The sequence below is a fragment of the Falco biarmicus genome, chromosome 1, assembly GCF_023638135.1.
Source record: "Falco biarmicus isolate bFalBia1 chromosome 1, bFalBia1.pri, whole genome shotgun sequence".
NCBI lineage: Eukaryota > Metazoa > Chordata > Aves > Falconiformes > Falconidae > Falco > Falco biarmicus.
Window position 1 is genome coordinate 44835957 of NC_079288.1, and position 13944 is coordinate 44849900.

The window sequence follows — 13944 nt, forward strand, 5'->3', positions numbered from 1 at the left end:
GCATGGTCAGACAGTTCAGTGGAGCACCTGAAGCACATGGTTACAGCACCGACCCCCAATCCCCATCAGCCACATGCTGTTATGTGAGGCTTCACTTCAGCCTAAATCTGCAAATGTGTTTTCCTTGCAGATGTGAGGTGTGTTGAAATGTTGTTCTAGGCTGTAAACAATCACGTTTTCAGAAAAAACACAACGTGTTCTTAAAATTATGAAATCACTTATTAGCTTCCTAAATTTTTGCTGAATTTTTTAATTCAATTGTAAGTTTACTTTCCATTCATTGAGTTTGAAATTTGTAGCATGACAGCATCAGTGTCATTCCGATCAGTTAGGCTGAGCCTCAGGAGGTGCCTCATGAGAGCAGACTCCTGCACTCATTCAAAAAATCCATTGATAACAAAGTTGCATGGGGCAAAAAAGTGTGTTTAGGCACCAGTGGTGAATAGTAAAACACCTCTCAAAAAGCTATTTTATGCTGTTAATATTTTCTACAGTAAATATTTCCATGCATTACAGAAACAAAATAGAACTACAGCAAAGCAGCTGTTCCCTTTATAGGCTTTCACTATTTTTGCTTTGGAATAAAAACTTGTTTGCTTGCGTCTCATTTCAGACAGGCTCTGGACTAAAACCATTTCCTTATCACAGAAGCAATTCACTTGTATGACTGTGCATTCATTTCGTGCAAAGAGCTTATGACTTTTAGTTTTCAAAGAAAAATACTAAACCTACTAGCATGCTTCTTGTAATCAATGAAGACAGTTTCATTAAAATTAAATCTCTAGCGCGGGTGAATGAGACAAAGTTTAATTGACAGAGGACATTTAGAAATGTGCTTTACTTTTTCCACAGATAAATATATCAAAGTTGCTTTCTGCAGTTCAAATACAAGGAAAAAGAAGTTGTATCCTTCTCTTTTAACTAAATGCAGAAGAAGAATTTAATGTTAATTTTCATCCTGAAATCAATACAAATCTGGCTAGAGGTGAAAATACTAACAGCGGTAATGGGAAATTTGAAGTAATGGAAATTTACCCTTAGCTGTTTTATGGATGTTTATTTTAAAACCAAACCAGTTCTTCATTGACAGGTAAATTACAGACATCATAACACATAGAGTGCAATCAGGCTGGATGTCAGCTTTCTAGATCTAATCACAAGCAGTTAGTTGACTTTCCTTATGCTGCTGAGGCTATAACTGCATTAGTTTTTTTCAGTGACCTATTACTGAAACTTGCATATTTTATAGCAACACCTTGCTGATGCTTAATAAAGGCATGGCAGCTAGATAATGTCCCATGCGTGTGGTCACACCTATGTATTGATGGGAGGAGCTATTCCGTATCTGCTGTACATTTTCAGAAACGTACTGCATTGTTGCTAGGGTCTGTTTTCAAAGTAAATAAATATATATAAAAAAAACCATTCCATACTACTCTCTGATTTGCTCATCAGTGTATTCTCACTCTGAATGGCCTTTCTTAACGAACCTTATAAATGTTCTTGGCGGCTAACTGGAAAATGTTAATCAAGGGTTTCATTTAACAAGGAGCTGCAAATTATCCAACTCGCTAAGTTTTCCAATAGCCATCTTTCGGATTTAATTATTGGCACCATTTTTTACCCACCACTCAGAGACAATGCTTTGGCTATTTTATAAATTGCATTATCAAGGATTTTTCATCACTGTAATAAATAATAATTCTGTTAAATTCTTACACAACATCACTCTAGTGAGCTATTAACAACTTCTTCATAGTTATCATTTCAATCAATACATCTGATAAGTATCATAATTTTTAATACAGAAAAATTACGCAAAGAGAGAAAAGCCCCAAGGGCCTTGCTGCAGCCACAAGAGGATTATGTTGGAAACACATGTGGGAACAAAGCATGTCAGATTTAGAGCTCTAGTTACAGCTCCTGTGACATGTTTGCAATCCAGGCCGATGGCAGTCTGACTATTTTCTCACTGAGCTTCGCACTCTTGTGTCGTTTCAGTGAGTACCACCTGTGGGATGGGTCATAATTATCACGTCAATGTGTGGGGTGAGAACTTTCCCTGTTCTCCTGCCCCTCTGAACTATATAATGCATTTAAATCAACAGAAAGGAAGGGCAGGCCAGGGGAGCTTTCATTAGACAAGCTCTTGGGACACATTTTTGTATCCCAGGCAGAAAGCAAATCGGGATTAGAAGTATATGAAGGTAATTTCAACTACTTAGCTCCTCTCATCAACAAAAGCAAGTTTTGTCCTGTGCTAGTAAGACATGCCAATGGGCTGTGGCCATGCCAGCCTGACACTGGTATATCCCTATGGCTACATCTGCATCGAGAAGTGCACCTTCCACCACCCCTGCCCTCCTCCCAAGCAGTGCAGACTGGCTTCTGTCTGCTTTCCAAAAGCTTTGAAGATCACAGGTGAATCCAGACCTCTTCTGCATGGCTGTGGCCCTCAGAAGTTTTAATTCTTACTCTTTATTTGCATTTTCTTTTCTGCTTAATTTAGAACAGAAATGTGTTTTGTAGTTTTATATAGCGTGGAATCAAGAATTTACTCCATATCATGCCACGGGTGTGACCCAAGGTGCTGCTGTGAGCACTTACATGGGTCACAGGCCTGATGAACTAACTTTGGAGACCTGCGAAGGTCAGAGACAGAGAGCCCCTGCCACAGGGTCCTTGTCATATCGATCTCCCGGATTGGGAAAGATCTCTAGTCAACCATCGCTAGACCAACAACTGAATTCTGCCCTGGAGAAAACCAGTTGGCTCAGACCAAAAAAGAGCCCAGGTACAAAGTAGAAGTTGTCAAACAGAACTAAGATCCATCTGTGAGCCAAGTTTTTGGGTGATGTAGACCCCTGAATCAAAAACTCGTTAGCTATTTGACAGAGTTGGATGATGTTTCAAAGATAAGATATGACGCTGTTCGCAACACAGTGCTTTCAAAAATAAGTGGCAATTCCCTTCAAATTGCTTGCTTTTTTAGAGTAGTGAAAAACTCTGAATGACTTTAGATGTTTGACTTTTAATGCTTTTTTAAAAATACTCATTTACATTTGTTGCATCTCCAAGACTTGCACTAAAATATAACCTATTACAAGAAAAAGTACTAAAGGCTATGAATTAAAAGAACACCAAATTGTAGTAAAACTTTTAAAATCTTATTAAAAAATACTTCTTACTGCTTCTATTGACACCCAACTATTCTTCAATCTACATTTATGGTTGTTTAATGTTTCAGGTCTGCTTCAGTTGAAATCTTACTGCAAAATAGTTTTAATAAATATTACCACATCACTGAAACAATTGTTTGGCAATTTTGGCTGGAAGCTTATTAATAGGTGGAAAGGAGATGAAATGATGCGTTCTTAAAAGAAGCAATTACTTTCTCATATTTTGTTATTTTTTTTCTTCAATGTTGTACAAAGAAAAAGCATGCTGAAATATGATCTAAAATTACAATCCTAGCTGTGCTTTTCAGACTCTGAAAACCTCCATTTAAACCTCTAGTTATGGATTAATCTTTTACATAACAAAAGGAACAAAATATGAAAAGTATTCATTGTCCATATGCAAGCATCTATAATTTTTATGTGTTAACCAGACATCTGACAAATTATTTGAGTATGATGTTCATAAAACCCCTGAAGATCTAACCTAAGTGAGTTATGAGTGAAAAGTTATAAGTGAGTTATAATTCAAAATTTAAATCCTAATGGGATTTGACAAGTGGATCTACAGGATGCAACTATGTTAAACCAGCTCTAGAACTTTTTTTCCAAACATCTTCCTGTATACTGAAATAATCTAAATAAAATAATTTTAAAAAGTCTTCCACCGTAGTTTTAACTCTAGTTGTAAAGCACTGACTTCCAAAAGTTAAAATATTTGTAAATATTTATGCTAGAAAGGGAAATGTGCAATACACAAATGAACTGATCTCCTCCCTTTTATATAGCCTACATAACTAAAATTACATTCACTGCTTCTTTACATTATTTACACCTTTATGGAGTAGATGTAAAACTCTACGAAACCAGAACTTTTTACATTTATATTTTACACAGGTGTAAAAATGGTTCACAACAGAAGTTGGTATCAGGTCATGGACACTGTGCACAGAATGAACACAGGAGAACTTTTGTAAGTGATTTTTCAAAATAACTTAACCACCCAGTGTGGACCAACTATAGGACCAAACAGAACCATCATTTCTTTACTTTTTTCAATTTACTCACACCATTAGAGTACTCCTGCATAGCCTCTACTAATGTTTTAACTGGGTCTTGACGACATTCCAGTACATCAATTGTCTATAGATACATTATTACTTCTATTGCTAGAATGACAGCTTTATAATTTTTACTTCTTTTACACTACACCAGAGAAAGCTTCAAACTTTTAAACTGAGTTTTCAAAGAAAAAATGTGGATGGGAATAGATGAACACCTACAGCACCCAAATTTGAACAGCTGCTCACTCAGAAAGAAAGAACAGAGAGCAGAACTCTGGCAGCTGTCTGAGATCAACGCGTGGATCAGGAGCTGGGGGCCGGGGAGACGGTGTGTCCTGAAGAAAGGGAGACGCGCGGGTGGCAGACATCTGTGCTACCAACAGAGTGAATCCAAGGAAATCTCTTGGGAACAGAATGTGTGTTCAGATCGTCTTAGAGGAGGAAAACGACGATACTCCCCCACAGGCTAGAGGGAGGTGTTGAAATTCTGCAACAAGTTGCTGTTTGAGGCACTGTCCGATCTTCATTGTTTTTCTTTAGCTAGCTCACCTCCCTGACTGGTGTGATGTTTTCAGCATCGTTCTGATGTCCCTTGGTATTACAGAACAGTTAGTGAGGTGTCTTAACGTGGATCTTGTGGAATCTTCTGGGACCTGGTTCAAGCACCATGTCACTAACATTGTGACAGCTGATTGCCATTCATAGATTAGTCTGAAAACCAACTGAGCATTAACCTTTTGTTCAGTGTTGGTGCCTGGATTGTGCTTATTCAGAGCTTCCCTTCATCAAACAAGAAGGAAACCTGATATCCTTGGAAATTCCCATGAGACAGAATGGGCTAACCAGGAAACAGAAAAAGCCTGAGGAATCTACTTCTGCCATAGGACATGGCAGTAATTTATGGAAAATGTGGGCTTTAGTGAAGCAGAATTTACATATTATTGGAGACAAACACCTACCAAAATTGAACAGCCACCCTCTTCAATTTTTTCTTTTCTGTCTCAATACAGCTGAAATGAGTTTAATTTCTTTTTCTTTCTTCTTAATGACTAGGAATATGATTATCCCTCAGAGAAAAGCTTTCAACCAAACCACATGAAAGCACTTCTGCTGCGACACTGGTGTCTATGAACTATTGTTTGAGCATGTTAATGTGCTGCTGTAGCTATAGATAAGGATAGAAGTGTGTGGTCGGAGAGGCCAGAGTTGTTTGTGAAGACTCTTTGGGGACTAAGAAACAATCTATTCACTAGTATAAATCATGAGCTGTTAAAGTAAAAAAAAATTCTCCCTCACAGGGATGAAGAAATCACCAGATATCAATGGAATTACATTTGGTGCACTTATGTATTATTCAGTAGACAATAGCGAGTGTAGTAATTGATTTTGGAGAAGATAAGATTTGTCCAGTTGAATCTTCTAAAGACAGTTAAAGTCTTTTTCACCCCATTAGTATCCCCAGCAGTAAAGCCATGGCCACAGGAAAGCACTGAAATGAAGTTTAAAAACCTCTGAGTCTGGATGGTTTAAGACATTCATAGCAGTGCCGGTGTAATATTTTTAGTTTTTCTACCCAAAATCATCAAACTTTCTTATTATTTCTAAGTGTTCATTTTAATAAAAATTGACATAGTAATATCAGACAAATCCAATTTGGCTAGCCTTTCCTGGACGTTTAGAAGACATCTTCACCTGCAGGTAGTGTCTCTGCAACTTGTTTGCCTTTCTTCAGAAAAGCATGGATTTCCAAAAGAAATCTCTCTGTGGCTTTGCTCCTCTGTAATAAAAAAACTTCTGTCTTAAAGGGAGTCTCTTTTCCGCAGGGCTGAGTTACTCAGTATCGAACAGAATAACCCTCACTTTTCTAGTCCAATTTGTCAGATCTGATGTTTTTCTGTCATAATGAAAGCTAAGACTGAAATCCAGTTTTAAACAAAGTGTAGGAAAAGAAAAATCTACAAAGAAGTTGACACTAAAGTCTGGTTTGATAGATAAGTACTGCAGACAATTATACCTGAGCTGTGGCAAACTGATTTCTTAATCCACTACCAGGTCCTAGAGAAGCTCTTTTCCCCCCCTGCAATTTCTCCTTTTATTACCAAAAGTTTATTTCTCATTTCAATTCTGTTTAGTGGACAAGAAATTATCTCTAGGCATGGAGAGACTGTGCATAAATGGAGCAGCCACTTTTCTGCACAGGGAAATACAGACACTGAGGTATGGAGTCTACAAAGGTCTAGAACAGCCTAAATGGGATGTTTAAGAAATGCTGAGGATGTTGGTGTTTCATACGCCTCGTTTGTGATTGTGAAAATACCTGTTTAGCTCTGCTTCTAATTCATAACACAGCCATAGCTCATAATCTACTACTTCCTAAAGCTGTGCACCTCAACTAAGACTATTTTCCATTAAAAAAAAAAAGAAAGATTAATTCCGCTTGTCCACTCAGTAACAAAATGGCTAGGAAATTAAACAGAATTCCTAAGATTTAAGGCATAGTCCTTGTTATTCCTGAGGCTTGAACCAGTCTGTGTTGGTGGACTACCCTCAAAAACCTCCGTGCTATGTACAGCACACTGAAATGTACAGAAGAGCAACAAACACCTAAATCCTCCCTTTTAGGGAGGGATAAACAATCCCTATAACTTAGTGAATGTGTACCTATTAAATTTGAGTATACAAAGTTAAGAGTCACACACACCTTAAATATACCTGAATTAAGGGCTAAAGTCACTGTTATAGGACAACGATGTTGTGGGTTCGGGTCTGTTGTGCTAGATGAGGATGTATGCTGGTCTCTCATAGCCCAGACAAATTCTCTAAAACTGCCATCTTTATTCCTGTATTTTGTGAGGTCTGATTGAGTAGATAATTTTTTCAGTTTTTACAAGACTGGCTTGAACTAACAGTGAAATAAGCAGAAAAAAAAGAGATTGAAATCTAGGATTACTCATGAAAACAAATTCCTTGCCACTCCCAAGGCTGATGTGGTTTTTTTTTTTTCATTACCTTTTCCCTGTCCTCAAGTCTCCTTCCAGATTTTTCTCCAGCATTCTTGCTTCTCAGAATACAACTACTGAAAAAGTACATTTGAGACTTTTCTTTCTCTCTCTTTTGTGCCAGAGATATCCATGTTTATGATACTTTGGACTTCATTTTCTCTGACCGTGAGATGAAAGATTAGCTTTTGTGAGGTTTCTGTGAGTTTAACCCTTTAATCTTGATGGCCAAGTCTCTTGCCCTGTTTGAGACAATGTAACAGTCTCATATATAGACAAACGTTTTGTAGATGAAACAGTAGGTTATACAGGTTGGAATGGATGGGAACAGTTTTATACATTTGACTGAAGAGTATTCAGTGCCGTCCGTGCTCGTGGAACTGTCTTCTGCTACAAGACAGCTCATTTTTCCAGCAAGGCACTGCTTTCCTGGCCTTTCTCACGCACTGAAAACCAGCTTTGTCGTAAGGACTGTTTAGTCTTAGGTGATTTTATGTACTATATTAACATTAATCAGTATATAAATTTTATAACTGAGGTGGTTTTCTACTGTCCTCATCACATCCCATTTCTATTGTAAGCAATGTTGCACAGAAAATACTGATCATGAAGCTGTAAGGTCAGATGACAAGGTTCTAGAAAAATCTAAGCAATGTTTTTTAAAGTAGTCTGCTGCTAACATTTTGACAGTTATTGTTTCCTGCTTGATGTGTTACTGTATACTCTTCATACCAGAAACAAGGCAGCATAGCAGAAAGATGTGATTTCAATAGCAACGATAAGGATCACATTGGAACGGTGTTCAATGATTATTTCCACATTAAAAAGCATCAAATATCCCTGGCTCATAATTAGAGAAACTTGTGGGAAAATCTAGTCAGTTAAATAATGTACAAGTATTGCGATCTGCCATGTAAGTAATTTTCAAAATAATCACACTTGTGAACCAATTTCTTTACAGTCAATGAGTTTGCCCACTGAAATGAAGTAATAGCTGCAGAGGCTTGCTTGCTATGAAGTAGTCTCATCTGTTGAGCACCAAGTATAATAAAAGAAGATTTAGCCTCAGACTGCTACTGCACAATCATTATAGCTTTAACTTACAATATACACATACTTCTAAATATGCTAATTTGCTTATACTGTTCATTGTACCCATGTATTAAATTCTGGTGCTTAAAGTCATTAACATCTTCAATAAAAACAGACAAAACTAAGGGCTGAATATGAAGCAGCATAGAAAATAATGTTTGCTTTCCCAAGTGTTGACCTGCAAATTGTATTAAATATGGGGGGTTCGCTTTTGATGTATAAATATAGCCTAAGCATTATATATGCATTTAAAAATTCCAAGTTCTCTTGAAGATTTGTGTCAAAATAATTTCCCTGTGAATTTTCACATCTCAGCTTAGAGTGTGAATGTGCTGAATCAGAGCTTTTTATTCTTACTCTACCAATTCTCACTTCTTTGCTTCTCATTATTCTCCAAATTTACTAGCTTTACCATAGATGCAAAACTTTTGAACAGGATAAAAAAGCAAACAGAGAAAAAAAGATCACACTGAACATAAATTTGTATCACAAATCAACCAATACCAGTCCACTCTCCTAGAAATACTAGTCTTGCTTTTGTTTTTTTTTTCGTTAGTTTGTTTTCATCGGCTCTCTTTTCTTCACAAGTACACTAATTTTGACAATGAAATTGTTTGAAAATGGGCATGGAAAGTTAAGATTTTAAGTTTGAATTGAAGGGTGATGTGGAGTTTTGAGAAAATTATACCTTTTGTTTCACAGTGTTCAGAGGACAGAACTGGCAAGAAAATCAGACAGCAACAGAGATGGGGCAAAGCAGAGAGAAAAAGAGTTAACAATAATTTCTCCTGACAACCATGGGTTTGCTGCTGTTAAGAGATGTGATTATTCAGCCCATCTCTAATTGTGATCCATGCTGAATGAGTGTTCATTTTTCTCTTTCAAACTAAATAACAAAATAACCTACATACTTAGCATTCATTATTGATTGTTACATTGCCATAAAACATTTGTGTTTCTGAGGAGTTTGTTTTCAGAGATTGTCTAAGAAATAAATGTCAGGCTGTGTCAATGGACAATCATCCAGACAAGTAATGCAAATTTCAAGCATCTTCTGACTTCCAGTGAGAAATTGCTCAAGCTTCTGCCTTCTGCTTATAGCAAATATTGAAGATGTTTCCAGCCTGTGATCTTTTTAAGGATGGATGTCCATTTAAAGGCAGTACTCGTGGCATTGTGCAAAATCTTTTATTATGGTTCTTGGCATATCTAGTGAACTGTTCTGTGAGGACTCACTCTTTCTATATATTGAAGTCAGCCTTTGACATATCACTGACATAAAAGATAAATAAATGTGAATAAAACTAATTCAAAGAAAGGAATGAATTTAAAAATATAATCAAAGAAATAGCATGTAGGTAAGGACAATCTTAAGGTTACTAGTAAGTGCTGATTATTAAATTGTTTTTCTACCTTTTTTCTCTCAAATTCAGGAGAGCCTGTCTGAGGAGGGTGATAGATAGTGCAGATGAAATGGCATTCCCTGAGATCTCTGTGGTGCTTGCTACCTGAAATCAACACCCTCTCTGGCTTTCTGTTTCCCTGGCCTGAAACAGCCTTGGGGTCTCTGTTGGTTCTTGCCAAAATGTACCAGGACCTTCTCCTCTCCCTGGCTTCTTTGGTGATGGAGCTCTGGCATTGACTGCACTTCTCTAACAGCCAGATGTCAAGGAGTAGAGACCAACATCTGCAGTCAGCATATGATTCCCCTGTTCAGCAAGTTGCCCCTATTCTGTTGTACCTTTCTCTTTGACCCCCAGCAGACTTTCTACCATCCCTGTCGGGCTGTCTTTGTTAATTTATGGGGCAGGACCTGCAGCATGCTGGCCCAGGCATTTGTTCACTGAGCTCAGAAGTTCCTACTTGGCCGAGATCAGGTTTCACCTCTTTTGCACCTTGATAGTCACACCAGATCTACTAGAAGTAAAGCCAAAGGGCTTCCTGCAGTCATCCTCCCTGTTAGCTTTTAATAGTGACCCCGGAAACTCTTACAGGAGATAAGAGACTGTGGGTATATAAATATTTATACAATAGTCTGACATATCCTAAAAATAACTTGTAGTTATTCTGTGCTCCTACAAATTACTTAAGACTTATCTGATTTAGAGAGAGTCCCTTACTCTTGGCTGTTGAGCCTTTTTTTTATCTGCATTAGCCACTGTGATTATACAAGTTCGCAGTTTTACTTAGACAAAGGAGCCATTATTAGCAACAGATACGATTCTTTCACATGCTCACATATACATGGTTAATGTGCACAGCAGCAAGTATATAAGACTTTTCAGAGAAAATAACATCAACAAAACCACAGAAGTTACCTCTACGGTGGGCCTGCTAATCAGAGATGCATCTCCTGCATCCTTCACTTACATAAATGGTCCTCTTGTCTTAGTCGCGCTTACCGGAGCAGTATGACAGTGTCCAACTCAAAGCCAACGGATCCTCAAGTGATGTTCATGATATACCTCCGTCCAGATCAAGACAGGTCTGTCATATCAACTTCTATCTAGTGCAGATCCGGTCTACAGAGGGCCACTTAAAACTGCCTTTAATTAAAGCAGCAAGTAACTGTGGTGGTTCAGTGAGGTCAATCAGAAGATAAGGACTTTGGCAATCAAAGTAGGAAAGTATTAAGAATTAGTCACAGCATCAGTCCTTTGAGAACTCTGAGCAAATTGCTCCCCATTACCCTGGCAGACTTGAGGGTCTGATTCTGTCTTGTCGCAAATGGTATTTGCAAAATACTTAACCGGCTTAACCAATACTTACTGATTTGCAGTATGCTGGGAAGGGTAACAACTCAGCAGGATGCAAGAATCAAAGACAACAGAAAAAATCTAGGTCACTGGGACATGACGGCACCAGTCAAGGTTATTTGCATGTTCCCTGATTTCAAAAAACTTTTTGGTGTACAGAAACACAGGAATAAGGAGCCCGGCCACCCTCCTACCGTGTAATTAGTGTATGTTCTGTGTGCTAGCCTGGCTGTTCAAGCCAGCTCTCAGTTTCAGCTCCTGCCTACGAACATGACAAAAGTCAGTGTACACTCTTCATTCCGTCAATATGTGTTACAGCACTGCTGACTCTTTTTGCTTTTCTTCTCCACTTTTCTTTCCATTTCTCCTCTCTAGAATTCTGTTTTGGCAGAGTTCATGCGACCCAGTACAACAAAATTTATTGAATTTCATCCAGTATTATTTCCCTACTATCTCCTTTTGTACTCCATCATATACAGTCTACAGATTTTATACATAATACTGTGCTCATTCAAATAAGACATTTTTCTCAAAGAAATGCTTTTTATCATCTATGTAATTGGAAATTGAACAACTAAGATAAAAAATCTGACAAAGACCACAGAAAGAAAAATAGAAATTAGTTTATCTACCAAATGTTTCAACAAATCCAAATAAATGTTTCCTATAAGAAATCAAAGTAAATTTTAAATGAAGTAACATCTCAAATTAAGGAAACAAACTGTAGGTTTTGAGTCTGCCAGATTATTATTTTTTTTTTTGCCACAGTAGTTCAGATAGATATTGTAAGTTAAGAAATTCTTCCAGTGAACCTGAATCTTATAAATGATTTTGTGGCATTTTTTGCCAAGAGAATGCAAGTGAAAGGTTATAGCTTAGTCTAGAATCAAGCTTGATTTACTTAGCTTTCTAAACACTGAGGTTACAGACCATATATTTATTTCCCTACACCCCAAATTTGAACAAACTGCATGTGGAAAATGAATAAAGAAAACATCTCTGACTTTCTATGTACTTGCCCAATTTTACTCTTCAAGCATGTTTTTTGTGAGGTTCATCTGATCACTGTAACATTAGAAGTGAAGCAGTGCTGGATCAGAGGCTGCAGCAAAAAGGAGGAGGTAAAAACTGGGTGAATGCAGGCAGTCATACATTCAGAGCTCCAGAAAATAAGTGTTATGTTGCATATTACATGTACAAGACAATGATGTCTACATATATTTTCACATGATTGTGCATGTATAATCACAGAACTTCTTACTTTGGAAAGAACTTCAAGATCATCAAATCCAACCGTTAACCCAGCACTGCCAAGTCCACCACTAAACGATGTCCCTAAACACCGCATCTACACGTCTTTTAACTATCTCCAGAGCTGTGTACATAACCCATACCTCAATATAAGGTGTTTTAAAATTGTCTTTAATGGTATCTGTACTGGATTCTTCCATTTATGTGTCCAAAGTAATGCTGTGTTTCAATGAGCTACTGCTCTGTACTAAGTGGTGGGAACAGCTGATTTCACATGGTCACTGCATGCATGCATGTTTGAACGTGTAACACTTCACATTTACGTTTTCATTTATTACTGCTGAACAGGAAAATTGAGTCAGTAGTTTAGATATAGTAAAGAAAGCCATTTTGGAAGATTATTTAAATGAAATATAAAGTGCTGAAATATTTGACCCTTTTCATTTATTTAACTCTACAAGGCTGGTTTAAGATCAGTAATGTCTGAGAGAGCTGCCTTCCATTCCAGGTACTGCTTGAGTATGAGTAAATGCTCATGCCCATTTTCTTTATGACTGCTAGATGACAACCGTAGGAAAAAGAAGTGTTTCTAATGAAGAAAGATAAAACACTGACTGACCTCTCTGCATATGTCAAATGACAATAATCAGGCTTTTGCAATAAGCCTGTAAGAATGAAAACAACTTAAACATACCCTTGTCAAGACAAAGATAAGCTTTTAAGGGGCAGAGGGTAGGGGGAGAAGGAAGGTAGTAAGAGTTGAATTTAGGTGTGTATATCAGTAACCTCAAAGTCATTACTGACCTTTCTGTAGGTTAAAAAAATCAGAATGATATTCTAAATTTCAGCCTACAAACAGCCTCTATAGAAGTATTCCAATTTATATCATTGATAGCAGCCCCAAGACATGTCCTCTGAATTTTAATGCAACTCAGACTCTGGAAACAGGACCTGTAACAGTAATATAATTTTATTAATCAGGCTGTGCTCTGCTTGATAAACCTGTTTATAATTTGCCTGTAAGCAGTCTCAGCTCAGTATGGGGCCATTCGATTTTTCAGCTAAGTCAGCCACTGAGGAAAGCAGCTGTTTCAAAGGCCAGACTGCCAGGGAGCCAGCAAGGACCAGTACAGCCTGTGCAGCCCTTTCCTGGTTTGGCAGGACGCCCCCCGACACCCAGGCTGCAGGAGGTCTCCCAGCCCGCAGCCTCATGGCTGGTTTGTGCCTCTGCTCCCACTGCTGCTCGGTCAGGATGGAGCTCCTCAGAAAGCTGAAAGCAAACACAATATGTATTTTCTTTTTCTACTACATAACTTTTTCAGGAACAAAAAGCTTACTTTTATTCTTTTGGCCTGAACCCCATGGCCCATACCCCTACCATGAATCCCAGACCATACAGAGCTCAAGCCCTAATTTTTAGTGTCAAATCAAAGGCAATTCTACTCTTTCATATCCTTTAAAGCTCTGTTTTCCACCTGACTTTTACTCCCCATGCAGCTCAGCTCTTAGCATAAATGAAAAACAGTGTTTTAAGACTTTCCACTTTAAAGAGCACAGAATTGGCAGACTGGCATCTAGATAAAGCTACAAACCTCAAGGACATATT